Source organism: Amphibalanus amphitrite, unplaced genomic scaffold (genome assembly GCF_019059575.1).
Source record: "Amphibalanus amphitrite isolate SeventyFive unplaced genomic scaffold, NRLGWU_Aamphi_draft 000072F_arrow, whole genome shotgun sequence".
NCBI lineage: Eukaryota > Metazoa > Arthropoda > Thecostraca > Balanomorpha > Balanidae > Amphibalanus > Amphibalanus amphitrite.
This window is the reverse complement of record NW_024881568.1, coordinates 84,799-106,097: the sequence shown is the minus strand read 5'-3', so window position 1 is coordinate 106,097 and position 21,299 is coordinate 84,799. Positions and strand designations below refer to the sequence as shown.

The following is a 21,299-nucleotide window of genomic DNA, read 5'->3' as shown; positions in this document are numbered from 1 at the left end:
GTAGTTCCTGAGTTATAGAATGGCTGCCATAGGCCGCATTGGTCATGTGACCTCCCAAGGTCACTGAGGTCACCTGAGGTCACCATATTCGAAACGGCTGATGAAATCGCATACGCTGATTCGACTGTGGTGTTTTCGTCACGATCGGCCCAGTAGTTCCTGAATTATAGAATGGCTGCCAAAGGCCACATTGGTCATGTGACCTCCCAAGGTCAACGAGGTCACCTAAGGTCACCATATTCGAAACGGCTGATGAAATCGCATACGCTGAATCGACTGGTGGTGTTTTCGTCACGATTGGCCCAGTAGTTCCTGAGTTATAGAATGGCTGCCATAGGTCACAACGGTCATGTGACCTCCCAAGGTCACCGAGGTCACCTGAGGTCACCATATTCGAAACGGCTGATGAAATCGCATACGCTGAATCGACTGGTGGTGTTTTCGTCACGATCGGCCCAGTAGTTCCTGAGTTATAGAATGGCTGCCATAGGCCGCATTGGTCATGTGACCTCCCAAGGTCACCGAGGTCACCTGAGGTCACCATATTCGAAACGGCTGATGAAATCGCATACGCTGATTCGACTGGTGGTGTTTTCGTCACGATCGGCCCAGTAGTTCCTGAGTTATAGAATGGCTGCAATAGGCCACAACGGTCATGTGACCTCCCAAGGTTACCGAGGTCACCTGAGGTCACCATATTCGAAACGGCTGATGAAATCGCATATGCTGAATCGACTGGTGGTGTTTTCGTCACGATCGGCCCAGTAGTTCCTGAGTTATAGAATGGCTGCCATAGGCCATGCAACGGTCATGTGACCTCCCAAGGTCACCGAGGTCACCTGAGGTCACCATATTCGAAACGGCTGATGAAATCGCATAAGCTGAATCGACTGGTGGTGTTTTCGTCACGATCGGCCCAGTAGTTCCTGAGTTATAGAATGGCTGCAATAGGCCACATTGGTCATGTGACCTCCCAAGGTCACCGAGGTCACCTGAGGTCACCATATTCGAAAGGGCTGATGAAATCGCATACGCTGAATCGACTGGTGGTGTTTTCGTCACGATCGGCCCGGTAGTTCCTGAGTTATAGAATGGCTGCCATAGGCCGCATTGGTCATGTGACCTCCCAAGGTCACCGAGGTCACCTGAGGTCACCATATTCGAAACGGCTGATGAAATCGCATACGCTGATTCGACTGGTGGTGTTTTCGTCACGATTGGCCCAGTAGTTCCTGAGTTAGAGAATGGCTGCAATAGGCCACAACGGTCACGTGACCTCCCAAGGTTACCGAGGTCACCTGAGGTCACCATATTCGAAACGGCTGATGAAATCGCATACGCTGAATCGACTGGTGGTGTTTTCGTCACGATCGGCCCAGTAGTTCCTGAGTTATAGAATGGCTGCCATAGGCCACAACGGTCATGTGACCTCCCAAGGTCACCGAGGTCACCTGAGGTCACCATATTCGAAACGGCTGATGAAATCGCATACGCTGATTCGACTGGTGGTGTTTTCGTCACGATTGGCCCAGTAGTTCCTGAGTTAGAGAATGGCTGCAATAGGCCACAACGGTCACGTGACCTCCCAAGGTTACCGAGGTCACCTGAGGTCACCATATTCGAAACGGCTGATGAAATCGCATACGCTGAATCGACTGGTGGTGTTTTCGTCACGATCGGCCCAGTAGTTCCTGAGTTATAGAATGGCTGCCATAGGCCACAACGGTCATGTGACCTCCCAAGGTCACCGAGGTCACCTGAGGTCACCATATTCGAAACGGCTGATGAAATCGCATACGCTGATTCGACTGGTGGTGTTTTCGTCACGATCGGCCCAGTAGTTCCTGAGTTATAGAATGGCTGCAATAGGCGAAAACGTAAAGTTGACCTTTTGAGGTCACCGAGGTCACTTGAGGTCACCATATTCGAAACGGCTGATGAAATTGCATACGCTGATTCGACTGGTGGTTTTTTCGTCGCGATCGGCCCAGTAGTTCCTGAGTTATAGAATGGCTGCAATAGGCGTCAATGCCGAGTTGACCTCTTGAGGTCACCGAGGTCACCTGGGGTCACGAGCTTCGAAACGGCTGATAAAATCGTACCTCCTGATTCGAATGGTGTTTCGTTCGTTCCGATCGGTTCAGTAGTTCCTGAGTTATAGAATGGCTGCAAGGGTGGCGGTCGAATAGTGTTGTCCCGCAGCTGGATGTCATCCAATCGATGCAGCCCTCATACGGATATTTTCCTATCGATACTGGCCCGCTGCCGACGCAGTCAGCCGACCGGAACCAATGGCTTCCGGCAGACACCCGTGGCCGAACGGCCGATACCCCTGACCGACCGGCGATACCCCTGACCGACCAGCGACACCCCTAACCGACCGCACTGCCTTCAGGTCAGGACTCCAAGCTCTCGAATTGACGCGCTCGCAAACATGTAGAAGCAAGGCTACCTCTGACTTCATGTCACCACTCTACACTGTTTTGTAGTAAACGATTGCATGCATAGCTTCAGCTTCACAAAACTTAATATATTTTTGGCATTCCCAGGCGCAGTTGTTTTGCCGCTCGTTCTAGCCATGTATTGTACGGAATGATAATTTATTGCTCGATGACATATTTCCGCCTCTAAGTAGCGTGACTTGCAGCCATCAGCATCATTTCGGCCTGGATAAGTGTGCACTATTCTGTGTTGATAGATAATGGTGCATTTTTGTCGCAGATACGAATATAAGTAATCCATCTTCATTGAAAGAACACTCAGAAAACACTTTGAGAACATTTTTGAATAAGGGCTCATATGAGTGCCAAAACAGGGCTCAAATCTGTATGATTTTAAAATCGGGATCAGTTAGGCGCCCTTTTCGGGCTCAAAGTACATTAGCCCCGAAAGCGGCATCAGTTCGTCTTCCTTTTCGGGCTCAATTCGAGCTGCGTTTTAGGGCTCCATACGACATTCCGCCATTCCGTCTTTTGCTGTTTTCAGTGCCATGTGTTGGTGTACCTACCGCCGTGATTTCAAAATGAATGGTAAGTTATTAGTTATCAGTTATCGCTATCTTTTAGAAGAAATCAAGATGTTGATGCTCATGCCATTTTAATCCCTTATCAATTAAAATTGTGGTGGCATTTGTTCAGAAAAGGTCTGATCTACAATTGTGGCGCCGTTGATACGAATACGCACGGGTTTGATTATTCGTTTTTCTTGTATTTGCGCCACATGAAAGCATCATATCTGGATTCAGGATGTCAAATAGTGTAAGAATGTGCAAAAATTTTGTCTGGTTCTTCGTGATGATGTGATTGGAGCAATGCTTTCAAGGGTAGGTAAGGATTTTGTTACTTGTTCATAATGGTTATCTTGATGCTCAACTAAAATTAATCCTAACCTTGCCTACTAACCTATTAAGTTAAACTTAGTACCAATACCTACCAACCTACAACCTATTTGGATCTTTCATATACTTATAACATGCTGCTGCTTCTGCTAACATGCTGCGGAATGCTGGTTGACATGATGGAATGCTGGTATGACAGTGTTCCATGTTTCAGAATTTTAGGTGAATAACCACACATGATGGGGAAAATGTTTTCATCCTAAAAATATGACAAGTGGCTTTATTTCATCTTTGCTAAAAAAATATGTCAAAAGTTTGATTCAACAGCCAGCTGCCAGGTTACGCATGACTTGACAGTTGATGCATCTACTCTACATCATTTCATTTCAGATCCTGTGAAGGTTCTGACAAAATCTGAGGTAAAAATGGCATTATGCAGTTTTGCGGAAAGACTAAATCTATCTCATTTTGTCTTCAGATTTTTTTTTTGGGACACCCAATTGAAATCCAATTTTAGAACACTGTGACACCATGCCTGTGTGCCAAGTAAGAGGAAGGGTCTACAAGTATACATCAAGATAACCAATTATGGACAAGTTGAGACTTGAGTCATGAGCTCTTATTTGTGGTTACAATACCTTCAACTGCATGATTTTGCACAACTTCCATACAGGCATCCAGACTGGAAAAGGTTCAAGTCCATACTTATTCTGGTGCTTGAATATGGCAGTTCAAAGATGGAAGGCATATGATGCTACAAAATGAAAAAATAATTCAACTTACAAAAAATAGGTATTCATATCTATCCTAAACTAAACTAACCTAAACTTACCTAACCTAATCCAACCCAACCCAACCACCCCAACCAGCCCAGCCCAGCCCAACCCAGCCCAGCCCAGCCCAGCCCAGCCCAGCCCAGCCCAACCCAACCCAAAACCTACAGTCTAAAACCTAGAGCTAAAACCTGCAGCCCAAACTGGAAAACATCCATATGGTACGCCGGACGCCCGTGAAGCCGTCATGCGCCGAAGTTCGGCGCAAGCTATTTTGCAATTTGCGCTGAAATTTCTGCATTATTTGCGCCGAAGGTTAGTGCCCTTTTGCGTCAAAATTAAGCCACTTATACAAAAAGCACGTTTACATCTGCTGGCCAAGGTTTTATAAACCAGGCAGAACGCTCTGGGCCTTAACCACTCCTGACTCCCATGTTTGAGCGTCCAAATTAGTTGATGTTTCCATGGAAGCTGAATACCACAATACGTGTAGCGCACTGTAGCATCGTGCCGTGAAATAAGGCTCGGGACGGAAGTTCCGGGGTCACAAAAATTGGTGTGGCGGTGTTGTCGCGGCTGGCGGGCTCCAGCAAGGGGTTTAAGTTTACGACACCACTCTTGTTTCAGGAGAGGTGTCAGCGATCCGAGACTACTTGGGCATGCGGGCAGCGGGGTCGGCGTGGCTGCCTGCGGCTGCGGCCACACATCTTGGCGTCCTGGAGGCGGAGATGCTGATGGTGGCATGAGTCATCACTGGCTGCCCGATTTCCATGCTCCAAGACTCGCCGTGAGGGCCGAGGCGGGCGTCGTGCCGATGGAGAGATGAGGAGGGATGCGCTGGCATCGCGCCTACTGGCGAAGGCGCTCTCCCTCCCGTCGGAGGACCCGCCGCGTCGTGGCGGAAGCCCCCCCCCCCCAACCGTGACTGAAGTCAGTGACCGGCTGGAGAGAGCGCGGGGGAGCGGTGTGGGACCACTGGAGTGGCGCTGCCCGCCGAGGCGCGCTTATCCACGAGACTGCCCCCGTAGACGCCAACAGACGGCGTCACGGTCCACCTGGACCTGCTGCCGATCGGGGCGTCCGCGACAGCGAGGAGGAGTGCTGCGGAGGCGTGACTGGGAGCGCTCCCCCAGCGTGCGACGTGGGCCTGGGTCGACGGGTCTGCGACCGGGGGAGTAATAGGAAGGCGGCGCTGGGGTCCTCACCGAGCACCCAGACAGTACAACATTGGTACTGCGGGAGGCGGCGGGGAGGATTTGCTCCATTTACCGATCTGAGATGGTGGCGCCCAAAACGGCAAAGCAACATCTCCTGAAGCACCCGTCCTTCGAGGAAGACCCCATAATCATTTGCTCCGACTCGCAGGCGTCGCTGGCGACGCCACGAGGTGGACAAGTGGCCCAGACACCCCCCCCCTCATCCCCTAGGTGCCGCCATCTGGGAGTATATGATGGCCCTAGTGGCTGTAGGGGGACGAAGAATCCACCATAGAAGGAGGGCGGCGATAGCCCGATTAAGCTGGGCGTCCAGTGGAGCCTCGGCTCTATCATGGGCATTGGGCAAGGACTCTGCGAGCACCCCCGTCTCCTCCATCTTCGACGGCACTCCAGTCAGAAAGCTGTCCCCACCCGAGTTTCCCAGCAGCATGGGCCACATGAAACCGAACAGCGCCGAGCCGCTCGACGCTGAGGACCAGGCGAGAGTAACAGTGAAAAGGTGAAACGCTCGAAACGGCGCGCGCCGCCGGCCGAGGGCGCCGAGCCGGCCCAGGCCGGCTGCGGGTCAAACAGAAGGTGGGAAGGAAGGTCAAACAGAAGCTGCGCCGGTGAAGGTGGCGCGGCCTGGCAGGGGCCGCGGCCGGCCCACTCCCAGCTACCCGTCCCGCGAGGTGCTCAGTACCACCGACTCGTCCGATTCTGAGGCAGCGCCGTCGGCGGGCCGCCGCCAGCAGTGACGACGACCGGCTGGCGGCGTTCGCGCGGGACTTGTCCGACTCCTGGTACTCGGACTTGCCGCCCGAACTGGACGCCGGCGGCGTGAGCACCAGCAACGCCAATAAAAAGTCCACCTTCATCCGGCTCTTCTCGCACCGTGTCAAAAGGACTACGCCGCGCGGCCGGCCGGCCAACTCGAATGAGCGCAGCGAAGGGCACACGTCCCCGACGGCGGCACTGGCGCCTCCCGCCGCGCCGCTGCCGGCGTTGCTGGCAACGCCGATCCAGGCCCATCGATTTCTACTGTTTTGTTGCCTACGTGCCGCTGCCGCCGCTCAGCCAGCACAATGGCGTGCCGGTGTTGCGCTGTCGGATCGAAAAGCGGCTCGTGCAGCGGACGGACGGGTGCGGCCCGCGCGATGAGCCGCCGCCGCACACCGAGCTGCGCCGCGCGGACGTGAAGGTGGAGCTGGCAGCGGCCTGCTCAGTCCCCTCAACGGCGTCGACCGGCTCTCCGGCGATTTGCGGTCAGAAACGCCGCCGCTTCTGGGACCAAGGTGTCAGAGCGCGGCGCTGCCCGTGAGACGTTAAGTTAGCACAGGCAATGTCGTCTGCACTCCTTGCAGTTCATGTTGAATACACAACCATGTTGCGAAGTAATAGGCGCCGGGTTTTTCAGTTCATAGAACTTTTTCCCTGGCTATTACACCCCACAACCGAACACTGACACCTTGCACAAGTATGACTGTGTGTATGAATGTTAATAAATACATGAACCAATGTTGTGTTTTCGGTTCCAGTACCTTCTTTGGGCACCTCGGCAACAAGTAAGTAATCCGTTAGCTTTGCCACACCTAAGATAGGCTCCCACGTTGTTATTTGCTCCCGGGTTAACATAAACCGGTTTAACGTAACTTTTGCATCCCGGCCAAAATTGCCGGTTAACTGTCCCACCGCTCGAGACTGGCGCTAGGCTGGCCGAGCAAAAAAAAAAGTTTGTCCGCGGCTTCGTCTTATTCGCAGCTGCTGGACACGGGGGAGGGGGGAGGAGGGGCTGCATCGGACGAAAAGCGGGCTCTGGTATTAACTGGATTTTTTGCCAGCTGGCGCCGTATGGTGGCGCTAGCAGAGCTTCTTACATATCAATGCTAGATATAAAAGAATGAATATTTACCAATCAATTTTTCATTTAAAGCCATTTGAAATATATATGTCCATCCTACTACCGCGCTTAGGTATATCTAAAATTAAATACCTTTCGTGCGTCGCCAGCTGGCCAGCCAGCTGACGCAATCCAGCTTTTACCAAAGCCCCGAAAAGCGATGACGTGAGCCCTAATATTGGCTTCACCACACAATTTGAGCCCTCAAACTGGAATCAGGTGAGCTCGAAAATGGGGATCAGGCTGAAAACTGGTATCATAGTGAGACTAGTTTTAGAGCTTGACACCGATAATGGGTACTGACTGAGCTCTGTTTCTGCGATCAATGATACCGATTTAAGGGATCGTATGAGCCCATGTGGCGCTAGCTCAGAAAGTATTCTCGAAATGTGCTGTCTGTTTTGAATATGGTACATTAGCCCGAAAACTGGTCTCTGAGCCCGAAAATCGGGACACTGTTTTCTCAGTGAATTTGACTTTCTGATAGCGGAATCAGATTGCATACGTATGTTCTCACCTGGTTAATAAGATTGTTACTCGAGTGATTGTTCTATTTTTTTTATTTATTTCAGAGGGATTCGCTAGAACAAGTCGGCTTTCTAATTGGAAGCGATTGACGCGGTCTAAAAAGGGCGAAGTATCCATGTGGTGGTTTCTATTTCCATGGAAGCGGTAAACATCTTAACAAGCTTGGCATTTCTTGGAAATTGCTGCACACTACAAACGACTGACTAATGTTTACACAATCGCTTGGGATAGCGTGCTTGTAGTGGAAAATGCTGATCGTATATGATGTGTATAGCAGAATATCAACGAATATCATTTCTTGCAAGTTTCCTTTTTTGGCATGCCTTATCTATTTCTGGTCGAAAACACTATACAGGGAGTGACACCAAACACATTCAATTTGATAATTGCTTTGGCGTGATCTTTGTCAATGTATATCTATATAAGTACCTAGTGCGGTAAACCTCTCTTTTTCTTTCTTAGATACGTTGTGCATTTAATCAGGAGTCAGAACTTTCTTATTGCGGGCTGTCTCACTACTAACATCATATCTCCCCGGCTGAATAACATACGCAAGCACATGACAAGTGTAAGATATATTTCTTCCTTTTCTTCCCTCTTTTCTATTTTTTTTTTAATTTTAACTCCCATGGTAGTTACTTTCCGTTATCTGTGGATTTCGAAATAAATGTTTCATATAAAAGAATAAATAGATGCAACAAAAGTCTTATCATGGAAGTACTGAAAACGGTGCTAAACTCTATAGAGGAAGGTTGTAATCCACCCTTGGCAGTTGGCACAATACAAAACAAATAAATTTGATACCTACCCAGGCCACGGTAGGTACCGCATAAGCGTATATATCGCCCCACAGCTCCCGCGTACGATCAACTGAAGAAACTGACGCACGGCAGCGGCGCGGCGGGGGTGGGGGGAGCGTAACCCCAGCTCCCCCGCTCTGCAGCACTGCTGACTGGCGGCGGGGCCGTCCCTGGGAGCAGCCAACCTTGCAGCCACCGTGTGTTTGTGAACTGATAACGGCGCGAGGAGTCCTGCAGGAGTCCGGGAACAGAATGGCAGGAGGACAAAGAGTCTGCCGGCCGCGGCACACATGGCAACCGGGGGCGATTGTGAATTGTGAATACGGCGCGGCTTGAAGGTATGCAGTTTGCAACTTCAATTGGTGTACCGGATGTCAGCGTTCCCTGTGTTCAACAGATTTATGAGCAAGAATTCGGCACATGCATTGTTCTTGGAGCGTTTGTGAGGCACTACCAACGTTCTCTGTCAGCTGAATCACTTCTCTTTATGTAAGAACCTGCGCAACGCTTCAGCAAACACACAGTGTGGTGATTTATGAGGACCAGAGACGGCAATGGTTTTGATCTGGTTTAAAGCCGACATAAAACACGGACAGAGATGGATCGAATGCGGCATTTCCTTCTCAACCTGGCATCAACCACACTGGTAGGACTACTCGCATTTGGGTTATTAACATTTTGAGCAGGGAAAACCAGTACATCCTTAAAGTGATTCGGCATTATAAAACGGTATCCTGTACTTATCCTGATTATTAAGAAAACCAGCTAACATTGTGAGGAAACTGAGACACTTCTGCTTTGAACAGGCTTTTTAAAGCACACATATATTTCAAATGTCTACATAAAAAGCTATGCCTATCAGGCATTTGACTATCATTTGGTGCCAGTTGACAAGACTCAATGAGTTGGATTATTTATTGTCGTAATGCAGGTATTGTTTATTTGTGGCCAATTTCCTGCCACTTGTAGGTATATTTATTTGTGCTATAGCTGCATGTCGAAGCAATTATTACACAATCTCATCATATATTACTGCATTCTATAACAGGAAAAAGGCTCTTTTTTTGTTAATTGAGTGGCGTGTTTCCATTTGTATGTGTGCCATTAGCTGGAGCGAACAGCATGTCCCCGTACTTTGGCACCAGCTGAGCATTTACCGAGGTTCCTTTCTCCCTGCACAGTGCACAGCTCGAGCTTTTTAATCATCTCCGAATATGCATGACAATGCTGCGGTTACTGCCTCTGTCAGGGCCGTGGAATGTTGTCATGTCCCTGCCTCCGCCGGTCCGACCATCGACGGCGGTGAGGGGGCGCGGGGCCCGCTCCGCTCGTCACCGCTCCTCGCCGCTCGCTGCCGGTACCCCTGGCAGCTCAATGGGCCGGCGCGCACTTCTTGGTCCGTCGGCAGCGGCCGCGCGTGCATACCAATCCGGCGCCGGAGGTCGGCGCACATTCATCATGCTCGTCGGCGGAAACGGAGTGGGTCGGAATACCAAACCGGGCCGCGCCGCCGCTCACCATCAATACCAACACAATGGCGGCGCCGGACACCGGCCGTCGCGCGCGCGTCAAAAGACGGCTCCGCTTTTTACCGTGTGTTTATCGGAGATGTCGGAGCGCTGGCCGCGGATGATGCATCACCAGGTGGATGTAGGAGTGACACGTGTGTGACGGGGTGACGCCGGTGACGGCCCGAGATGGGGGTCGGATTATAGCGACTGGACGCGGTGACTGGATTAGTGAAGGCTGGGGTGGGGAGTGGGTTGAAGGAAGGATGCATGGAAGGAACTTGGGGCGGTGAAATACACTGAGAAACACATTTTAGAACTTATACTGATAGTACTCACCTGAGTACCTTCGATGGTTTCCATTTTGCCGCTTTGAGGAATTGGTCTTTCCCGAGAACTGTGCATGGTCTCCACTTCGGTTTCAGGAGTGGATTTGGTCTTGACCGAGATAGTTTAGTACTGGAAGTTGTCTAGCTACCCGTGTAACGCAAACAGTCGGTCTGCGGTGAGATTCGAACCAGCAGTCATTCGGTCAGAAAGGATGGTAAACTTCTCACTTTTTGCCTTATAGTTCTCGCAGCTGACGTGTTTTGACGACAGATGTCAGCACAGAAGGAAACTAAAGGCGTAGGTGGCGCTGTGTTAAGAGTAGAGCAGTTTGAATTGCTGCGATACCATTTTCGCTTAGGAAAATAGCAATTATTGATAAAAATGAAACATGTATTTTTCAGTAGAAGAAATAATTTTTAATGAAAAAGAGCCTTACTATATGACACGATGTTTATCGATTTTAACAGTTCAAAGCACTTTAAATGGATATCCTTAGGGAGCATCTCTATAATGCCTCAGTGCTTCCGGTCCTTCCTTTCTCGAAAGCACTGCGACGGCTGCCGGCAGCGTGGTTGTTCCTTTGGCGAGTTGGTGTCTGGCGCACAGCGCGAACGTCTCATGGTGAGTTTGTTTTCTGTATGTCTTTGTGTGCACTTAACAGCTTGAAAGTAACCACAGCAAAGGTAATTACCTACTCTGGGAGGTGGCGAAATCTGTGTGCCATTGCCCATTTTTGGGATATAGGTTGCGATTGCCATCTGTTTGCCAGTGTTAGCAAAATCTGCTTAAATACCAATTCGTGTGCTTTGAGGATATGGCTCAGAAATTAAGCGTTTCTGCCGTTTCTCTAATATTTGTCTTACTCTCCCTTTCAGAGCAAGAAGCCGTAGAGACGATGCTCTCAATGTTGGACACCGAAGTGAGGCAACTCATCGGGCACAACGCCAAAATGTCCCTGTTGTGTCCTGCTCCTGGGTCACGCGTGTCGCGCCTTGACAGCCGTGACCTTGAACGACCTTGACCGGCCGGGCCGGGCCGAGCGGCCGAGGGTCAGTATCGTCCGAGCGGCGCTGGTGTCAACACAGCTGAGTGCCGCGAGGTGAGGTGAGGCGTGTTCGCCGAGACGGTCCGGCCACAGTGAAATAGTGAAATAGTGGTGTAATCGATAATATGCGTGGCCAGTACGCGAGTGAGATTGACCCTGTGCGCGACACCGATTCAGAGACGCACATAAGTTAACACCGTCGTGTCGGATCGCTCGTACCGGTGCAGTGATGGGAGACAACGAGCAGCTGGAGCGTCTGATGGCGCTCATGGTTCAGCAGTCAGCAGGCTGCCATGCTGGAGTAGCTCCTCCCCAGCCAGATGCAGCTACCAGTGCGCAAACTGTCTAGAGCGGCCAACCGGCTGTCGTCGCCTCCGCCGCTCCTATGGCTAGACTTCGGTCTCGCATGGACTCCCGTCGGTAGTGTTCACATGCCAGCCCATACATTTTACCTGTATTAACTTTTTAATGTCTGTGCCTGTGTAACTATTGTACGTGCCTGTACTTAACAGTGTTTGGTACATCGTTCGCACAGTCTGTGGACCGTGGGGAGCGCCGCTTGACATGCATTTTTGCACTTACCTGCATTCCGTGTTAAAAGTAAAGTAAAGGGGCTGAGCTGTCGTGCACCGGGAGATATTATGGTCTCTTGCTAAACGACACAGTTGAAACTCAGCACGCCGGTCGGTACTGACTGGGGCGGCACGCGAAAGGGTTTGGGCAGCTTTTGAAACAAAATGTTCGCATCGAATGACTGCATCGCATGTTCTGTTCCAGAGTGAGTTTTTGACATCTGACACAATAAATATACATGCCTGTTCTTTACCTTGTTTGTGCATGGAGGGAATGGGAAGGATCGAGAACGCGGATGCTGTGCCATGAAAAGCTGGCGCTCTACAGGGAGGGGAGGGGGGGAATGGGTCGTGAGCGCGAATGCCGTGCCAGGAAAGCCGGCGCTCTTAAGTTGTAAAGTTCTCGGAGACCATACAGGATCATATTATGAGCGGGAATTGTGTTCGTTTATGATCTCATGACCTGGTAAAGGTTCTCATGGGAGATCATCCCGCAGTATAAGAGTACCTTATCCGGGCAAAGTGCTCGTTCAAGATAGCACACCATTCTCACTCGAGAACGTTACGGGAAAAACCTGAGAACTTTACCAAACTGGAGACCAACAACTGAAAACAAAGTTCTCCCCAATTGAGGCTCTCATACAAGACCAGAACGACCCCTGCATGGTCTCCGAGAACCATGGATAGGCTTGAGTGTTTCTCAGTGTAGGAATGACGTGGTGCGGCATTGCGGAAGGGAGTAACGCAAATTAACATTTGTAGGTCGTGGAATGATGAGAGCAGATAAAACACAAATGAAGGAATGTAGAGTTTCAAAACCAAGCCATGCCACTCTCTCGTAACCATTAACCCTATTCCTGGCGGGCGGGCCTCAGGAGCCCCCCCCCCCCTGAGGTTTTTTGACTATTTCTCCCAAACGCGTTGAGCTAGGAAGCTCAAATTTTCTGACTTTTCCTAAAAGGCTTCTACGCAACATGTCTGAAAATTTTGAGTTGATCTGACCTCAGGTCAGGTCACCAGAGGCGGTTTGGTGACCCTACCTCAGAAAAGTTTGCAATCACAACAGAGCTAGAGTTTTTGACCGATCAATTTTTTCTCTTCAGGCTTTAGTTAGGGTACCAGTATGTGCAATTTGTATATCTCGGAATTTTGATATCGGTGACCTGAGGTCAGGTCAGTTTCGCGACCTCCCCATTATAAGTCAATGGGGGAAAAATCAACTCCCTGTTTTTACCACTAAAACGGGTCGGAATGGCCCCATATACCATACATGACTTCATATACGATCAACCTTCACTACCTTGAGGTCTGTTTTGCTGTTGGGCAGCTGTGAGGTCATGTGACGTCATCAAAGGTCACCAAAGGTTTTTGGCCAATAACTCCGTACAGGAACAAGATACAGACGCGTGGATGGTCTCATTGTGTTCAGCTCGTTAAGACGCATCGAATGATATACATGATGACCTCGAGGTCACGTGACGGTCAACCTTTGACCTTGACCTTGCGAGGTCAACATATATATCATTCGATGCGGATTGACGAGAGGATCACGATGATGCCCTTAGTTTGTTCCTATCTTGACTAATTCGAAAGTTATTCGAGAAAAACTCTCTCCATATCTAGCGCCGCCATTTTGACTTTTTCGACCCCTGTGACGTCATCTTTGACCTGACCTGAAAATGACCTTAGTAAAAATTGTAGATCTTGACCGTGCGTATCCGATGCCGTTTACCGTTTGTCGCTATCTTGCTTCGTTCTCGAGATCTCAGGGGGGGGGGGGCCGAATCGGCCCCCCCGCCAGTTTCTTGTCCCGGCGGAGCCCGCCAGGAATAGGGTTAAAAAGATGTATCAGTTATCCTGATTCATGAAGCATCGTGTTCTCTTTATTTCGGCTTAGCCGGCTTTTGCTTGGGATCTGAATGACGCAAAGACAAACAAACAAACAGACAGACAGACAGACAGACAGACAGACAGACAGACAGACAGACAGACAGACAGACAGACAGACAGACAGAGAGCCGGAGAGGACCGGCCGCCCGTCAGTCGTGCTGCCGAATACCAATGTGCTCGGAGAGGCTCAGGCGGATGCAGACAACACCGCAGCCTGGGAGGGAGTGGAAAACCACTACATAGGCGCACTACACCGTCCACAGCGATTTGGACAACAGACACACAGCTCGTTATCTTAGCCCGCGCCCCACTGGGGGGGGGCTATTTATAGCCCCCCCTCCCGTTTTTCTGCAATAACTTCCAAACCGCTTGACGGATCGACGCCAAACTTTCAGCACCTTCGGCTGCATCAATTTGACACCTTGTGTCAAAATTTGAACTTCGTAGCTACCATAGGTCGGCCGGAAATGACGTCAGAGTGACGTCATGTTCGTCCGATTTCGACGCAAAACATTGAACCACGGCAATCGCTCCCAAGAGCTCAGTTTTTAAGCTAGATCCAATTTCTTAGCATGAATGGACTCAGAATTGACCACGCTATCAAACTGCCATCTCGGATTTTCAAAATTTTGAAAACTTCGAAAATTTTATATAATAATATTCAAAATTTATATTTTTATATTTTTTTCAAAAAGTTTTTGACTTTTCGAAAAAACCGGAATATATGTGACAGAACGCATGATTATGACTAACTCTAGCAAGTTTTAGCTAAATATCTTCAAAAATGGCCAAGTTATACGCATTATTGCAAAAAAAATCACAATTATTAATTTTTCAAATCAATTTTTCAGTACGTATTTGACATCGTACACCAATATAAATGGCACCATCGTGTTCCTGAGCTCAAACTGCATCCAATAGACACCTTTTTTGTTGAAAAATTTTAACTTCAAAATTTGACCTTTTTTGACCTGAAAGTGACCTGACCTAAGCTAAATTCGACTCAAAATAACCTCGAATGACACAGACGACATCAAATTCGAAATCTATGGCCTAAATGGACCATAAAACATGTGTCACGTGACCGACGCATGACATAATATTTCCGTGACCTGTGATGACCTGACCCTGACCTGAAAATCAAAGTACAAGTTTGTTACCCTCAAGGTATCTAGAGCATCTGTTCACGAGTGTGGAAACCAAAAATGAGCCTGATCTGACTTGTAAGACGGCGGCCAGAGCCCAAAATGTGAACAAGCCAAAATGCTAATAATTTTTACTTTGACCTGACCTGTGACGTCATCGGTGACCTCGAGGTCAATGAAATTAGGTTTCGCTCGACAGTTTTTCCGGGGCTATCAGACGCCGTTTGAATTTTGACGATCGGCCCAGTAGTTTCGGAGTTAGGAGGGGGGGCTATGAATAGCCCCCCCCCCAGTAGGGCGTGTTATACACAGACCCCAGTGGGGCGCGGGTTAGAAACCAGCCACAAAACCCACGGCGGGTCCGCTCCCACCGGACCTGTGTAGACAGGCGTTTCCAAAACGGGACAGGGGATGGCAGGGGCGATCATAAATTGAAGGATGGAGGAGAGGCCAGCCGGTGGGGAGGCGCCGTTCCGCAGCATTACCATAAAGTAGCTACTGAACAGTAAGACTGCCGGTCGGATCGTGAACATGCCGCGCATGCCAGTGATGCCTCCCTGCAGACGGTGACGGGACGGATGGGCAGGAGGGTGACGGCCTTCCGAGCCGACATTCTAGCGTCACAGACTGACAGCCGGCAGGGCAGGATAGTGGATGTGTGGCGACTGCTGAGCCAGTGGAGACTTGGTTTCAGCACAAGAAACGAACCTGTCGCGCGTTTGCCTCACTCTAGGCCGCGCGTGTGCTTTCAGTTCCATCTCACTTTCTTCCAGATCCTCCTTAGTTCCTTCTTGCTCCTCCCCAGCACCTACCACACTCATCCGCCCCTCTGTCCCGCTCCTCCGCCCCTCTGTCCCGCTCCTCCGCCCCTCTGTCCCGCTCCTCCGGCCCTCTGCCGCGCCGCGGTCGGTCGCCAGCTCGTGGCTCATTAGTCCTGTCGGAGCTCAGATCGTGACGCCTCAATTAGCACGACTGAGTGTGACCAGAGAGGAACGCAGATAGAAGAGCGACAGCGGACGGCGGACGCAGTGATGGACTAAGATTACTGCCAGTTTGCGGCTCAGAGCCGCCAAAGAATTTGTTTGAGATTTCGAATCGTCATCTTATCTAATCGCACGTACAAATACCTACACAGAAATACTGGGAGGAAGCCTCTTTGTAATTGCCCATCTAGGCTTCATAAGCGCATAGATACCCAACTATTTGCAGCAATTTGATTTTCTATAGCGAGGGTTTGGTATGTGTGCACTGAAGCGAATACCAACGCTGATGGTGCTTAAATTAACGGTATCTTAAAAATAATAACCAACTGAATCGCAGACAACTTTTGAGCTTTATCGGAGTTTTGCCTCTTCAAGGGATGTGATCAAACATCGTTACCCAGAGTCTCTGGGTAGTGACAAATAGAACTCCATTTGTGAGTCGATGGACCACCCTGAAGCAACATGGCGCCGGTGAACGTGTGCAGACTGTCCCCGTGACCTGGCCTGTCCGGGGCACCCTGCAGGCATCGAGTGGCGTGATAAGAGACACTCGCTTACCGTCACAGGGCTGTTCGGGCGCCGGCTGCCTCCAGTCACACCGCGTGACGCCCGGCCGTCACACCGCGTGACGTGCGGCCGTTAGTTTATACAGACCGGATCCGCACCTTCTCAGGCAGTCCACCACCCCTGTCATTGCCGGCTGTCGATACAAGAGTGAACCTGCTAGCTCATGAGATGTTGAAACTTGGTTAACACTGACGGCACATAGTTACCCTCGTTCGAGGCAAGCGTGATAAACATGGTATGCTATATGACTTGCTTTAGGTGCGCTATGTGCTTGTAAAATTTGCTTATGCAACTTGTAAGAGCCAAAGAAGGAGTGAAAGCAACAGGAATGTCGGATGAACACAGGAGTCTTCAGCACAGTAAGTACAGCTCGTTTCAGTGACCATGCTGTATGTGCAGTAATTATGTCATTGAATGAATTATGGGACTGTGTTCTTGATGTAGCGAAGCCTGGAGTTTCGGCCGGTTGTCTGTCAATAATCATACACTCGGTAACTGTACCGTCATTCCAGACTGGACTGGAACGCGTTGGTTCATGCAGAGCCGCGCCAGGTCACGGCGATTCCGGCTCACCCACGACGATTCCAGTCACTGACGGATGCACGTCATCGTGGATCACAGCCTCCCCAGCCTAAGCGCTCCTTCATCACTGTGTTTGAGCGCAGACGGCTCCGCTCCAATCCACCCTTCTGAGCGCGGAGACACTCAATCAGCCACGCCCTCTGAGAGCTCCACTCTTCAATAACGGCCATCGGGGCTCCGCCGACACTCAGGAGCCAACCTCCACTCCGGGGTCGTGGCCGGGCGGTTCGAGGCAGGATGTCACGGAACACAGGCGCCGGACCGGTCGTGACACGGGGTGACGCTCGCCGAATGGACTGAGAGGCGCTCGTCGAGTGATGACGGAGTTGCTTTCAGGCGAGTTGAGGTGGTAGGGTGGACAAGCGGAGGGAGCCGAGGGTGGGCACTTTCAGCAGAGAATTTCTAGGGGGGGATAGCGCTTCGACCGTTGAAGAAGAAGCAAAGAGATGGTTGGTGATTTCCTGCAGACAGTTCATGCGTGGCGCTGGTTTGACAGATTCATCAGTCGATACTATCGCATTTTGTGGGTGGATGAGCCGTTGGATAGTAGGTCGCAACACGCATATCATCAGCTATCACCGACTTCACGCATAAACAGTCCCATTCCTCTAATGACTCTGTTAGACCCCAGCCTGCGTACCTACACCCCTGACTAATCCATCCCCTGCGCCTCCTGAGGCCCTCCACTCCGGTCACGCACGTCAGCAGGGGTGCCCTGGAGGCGCGCTACCGTCCCTGCCCCGCCCCGTGTCCCGCCGCCGACCACCGGTCTAATTAGATTATGGAAATGTGCTGTGCGTCGGCGTCAGACGGCGGTGAGCAGCGATTGGACAGGTAATGAGCAGGAACTTCATAAATCACCGCGCTGGTAAACAGGCTCGGCAGCAGGCGGAGGGCGGAGGGCGGAGGTGGGATGGCGGGGAGGAGTGGAGGAAAGTGTGCTACCTGGGTCACACACAGAAGCTTCCGCTGACCTGGCCGGGAAGGCTGACCTCGTCCCAGCTGATCCGGTCATTCGCGGGTTGCGCGCACAGTGCTCTGGTGAGGCTCTCTGTGGTGTTGCAAAATGGTCCCTGGGCCCGGATCTCGGGCGCTCCGAGGATCCCCGTTTCTCATGGCTCCCTGGTCCTCTCGAGGTGTCCTTGGGACCCACTGCCTGTCGTCCGCTATAGGTGGCCGGTAAAACTGTCGACCCTTGATCCTTCCCACCCTGTATATGGCCGCGCCAAGGTGCAGGCAGTGGCAGGGCCGACCGAACGACCGGTATAAATTATGACAGTTATTATGGCCCGTCCATTTGTTTTCGGGCCGCTGACGCCGGCGGGGTTATGAATGTCGACTGGGATATATTGTATGCATATATGTATACAGGCTATATAGTACTATAAAAAAATATTGAAATCGTGCACCTGATGCCGTTCACACGGTGGTGTCTGTAATCTTTCATGACATTGCGTTACTATTTATGTAATTACCGGGAAATATTAGGTGCTATATTGCTTTCTGAGACCTCAAACATTCCAGCTGTCATTTTTTGGATAGTTAAGGCATGGTTAAGGTAAAGAAACCCACTAAATTAACGGCATTGTCTACATGCGCTTGCCGTGTCTGCTTCGGTCTTAACTACTCAAGTAGCACCTCTTGACAGGAAAGCGTTTATGGCGGGCCGTTAGTGACTTCTGAAGTTACCGAGCGAGCGTCGTGTCACGAAGGAAAGCCGAGATCGCGCTCGATTATCGTCGCCGATAACAGTTCGCCAGCAGACATTTCGGCCTGGATTGTTCCGGGAGGTGTATTGTGGGCCAACACGCGACGGGGGGCCGAGCTGGTGGGTTTCCTCGTCACACCCCTGCCACCCGCCCGCGCCGCGCGCTGGTCTGCCCAGTTACAGCACTGGCTGCCGACGCCGTATGGCCGTCATCATTCCTTTCAACTCCTCTCAAATTAATCATGGGACCGGGCCGTAACTACGTGTTTATAATGTAGCCGCTGACAGTGTGTTTTTCCTCCGGTGAAGCGCAGAGCAGCTGTCTCCGGAGCCATTTTCTGGAGACGGACGGCGTTCGTTCGGTGTCGACCACCTGCCAACGGTTATATAGTAAACTGACACCCGGCCAGACCGGCGCGGCGGCCACTCGGCGTCTGAACGCAGCTCACCTGACCACGTTTGGTCACCTGTCTGGGGGGAGGAGAGGGAGGGTGGGGGGACAGGGCGGTGCCACCGACCGCCGGCTCCCCGCCGCGGCCAACCCTGCACCGGCCTACCGGAAGGCAGCAGCCCGCGTCAGTAAAGCGGACTTAGTCTCGCCCATGGGAGAACCGAAGCATTGTAATTTAGGATGAATAGACGAGACGCCGGTATAAATAGAAGGATTTGCTGCCCGGCTGTCTCGGGTTACAGAGCGTTCGACAATTATTGACGCTCCAGTCACGATCTTCGTCACGGTGCAGGCATAGCTGCCGTCCGGCGGGACCCGCCCACTCGGCGCGCGCCCGGTTTTCGTGGCCGTTTTTCCTGGTGAGCTGGGTACGTGAGAGCGTCCTGCTGAGTGGCTGCTCCATTCACAGCGGATCGCGTCCGCTCCAGTGAGCCGCCAGTGGCTGCGGAGTCGGCTGGAGTGGCTCCACTCGCCGGCAGGAGCGCAAACACCACCGGGCGTCTCGTGACTTCGGGTGCCGGGCTGCGCTGACGGGCGATACCAGGCTGAGAATAGCCATGACTGGCCTGCCGGACCACATAAGCCTGATCTGAACCGTCCAGGATACCCAAAATAATCAGTGTAAAAAAACAGTCAAAATACAAAGGGAGGGATAGTCACAAATTCGCACCCGTATGTTCTTAACCAAGCCTGGCCATCTGATTGACGGAAATAGCCAGGGCATTCTTTCATAGCTACCACAAGCTCCACTCATTCTTGTTCTGACGTCTGTTGGGGCCAACAAGTGACCGTTGTGGTCACCACACCATTACCGAGCGGCAGGAGTGTGCTCTATGGCCCTCACCACTAAGTAGCCCCACTTTTCTCCGCGGGGCGGCCCTGTCCGGCCGCCTGCTGCCGCTGTGTACAGAGCAGCGCGCGCCTCTGTGTCATGGCGCCGACCACACAGAAGTCCTGTCTGGTGACAGCGGAGGTCGGTCAGCGGGACCGAGCTGCGGGTGGCCGGCTCCCACACAGTGGCCACTCGGCGGCGCCTCAGAGCGCGTGCCGTGACTGCCACGGGCCTCTGCTGGGCTTAATTAGATCGGTAATGAGCTCCCGTCCAGACGGTGTCGTGTGGGAGGCGAGTATCGTGTGCCGCCCGGGGGGGGGGGGTCGTGTGCTGATCTGGGGAGGGGCGACAGTCGTGTGCTGCTCTGAGGGGAAGTGGAGGGGGTTTGTGGCGTGCGCTGCTCTGACGAGCTGGGTGGCGCAAGTGTCGCACGCTGCTGGGACGGGTAGATAGAAGTTGAGTCTCGTCCATGGCTGTCAGGACGGGATGGGAAAAAACGGACAAGGAGGAGAACTGAAGTGGCTTAACTATCTCCCCCCGATTTGATGTCAGCCCGAGGGCTAATGTCCCATTGGGGAAATCACTGCGGCACGGCTTATGCAGGGCGCTGCTCTTTCGACAGAGCTCGGCCCATCAGGGGGCGAAGTGGCGGCCCGTTACACTTGTCGCCGCCCCCACCGCCCCCGCCCGCGTGTGCCGTGAACAATGGCAGCCCGGTCCGTACGGCACGTGAGACGCCCGTCAAGCGGCTCCGAGAGGACCTCGCCGTGCGTATAAGTCAATGGCGAGGCGCGGAGTGATGGCGCCGACGCCGTATACTCTGTCTGACAGACTGCTGCTCCGGCCGACCGCGGCGCGGATGGATGACCGCGCGGCGGACGGGCGCCGCTCCGAGTGGACCCCGGCTGCTCGGCGGCGGACGGCGACAAAGGCGGGCCGTGTCGACAGTTTGCCGACATGACCGCGCTACACGCCTTCCCTTCCCCTCCCGGTCGACTCACTGGATCCCGGCTCATCACCGTCTGAGCGGCGACCGCGCGCCGGCCGCCGGAGACGAGCCCATGCATCCCCGGCGGCCGGCCTCGTACATCAAAATTAGCTGTTCGATCATTGGGGAGGCGGGCCGGCGCTGGTGGCTGGACGGGTCTCGGC

General features: G+C 52.0%; 1 long non-coding RNA gene across 1 annotated transcript; it reads left to right on the top strand.

Annotated features, from left to right (window-relative positions):
- The first annotated feature begins 10,342 nt into the window (after window positions 1-10,342).
- On the top strand, window positions 10,343-12,238 carry LOC122379162. Its single transcript, XR_006256137.1, has 2 exons — window positions 10,343-10,993; window positions 11,248-12,238. It is a non-coding gene; the product is annotated as an uncharacterized LOC122379162 (long non-coding RNA).
- The last annotated feature ends 9,061 nt before the right edge of the window (window positions 12,239-21,299 follow it).